Genomic DNA, 529 nt, shown 5'->3' on the forward strand with positions numbered 1-529 from the left:
CTGCCATTGCTTTGTCAATGACTGCAACATCATCTTTAATTCAGCTAACTCACTTACCCCACCTGAGGATAATGCGCCTTGATTTGGTGGAGGAAAGGAAGGAGGCTTTTGGAAGCCTTGTTGAGCCTTATGATGAGGGACATATGGCTGCTGCTGCTACTGTGGTGGAGGAGTAGGATTGAGTACATTTGGACTTGTCCATCTCAAATTGGGATGGATAGCCCCTTGGTTGTTATAATAAGAACCCCTTCCTTGCCTGTATTGTTGAAAAGCAAGGACCTGCTATTTCTCAGTAAGACAGTCAATAGCAGTATGACCGTCATCTCCTCCACATCTCTCACAAATGATAGCTTCATATTTAGTCAACAGATGAACCGTCTGTGGCTCCCCAGCAGATTGCAGCACCAATCTATCAAAACGGGCATTCATGGCTTCCAGCTGAGCCACAACTGCCTTGTCAACTGAATGGACTGTTCGAATACCATCCCGTGGGTTCCCATATTCAGCACAATGGGTCGCCATCTCCTCA

The sequence above is a fragment of the Silene latifolia genome, chromosome Y (genome assembly GCF_048544455.1).
Source record: "Silene latifolia isolate original U9 population chromosome Y, ASM4854445v1, whole genome shotgun sequence".
Taxonomy (NCBI): Eukaryota; Viridiplantae; Streptophyta; class Magnoliopsida; order Caryophyllales; family Caryophyllaceae; genus Silene; species Silene latifolia.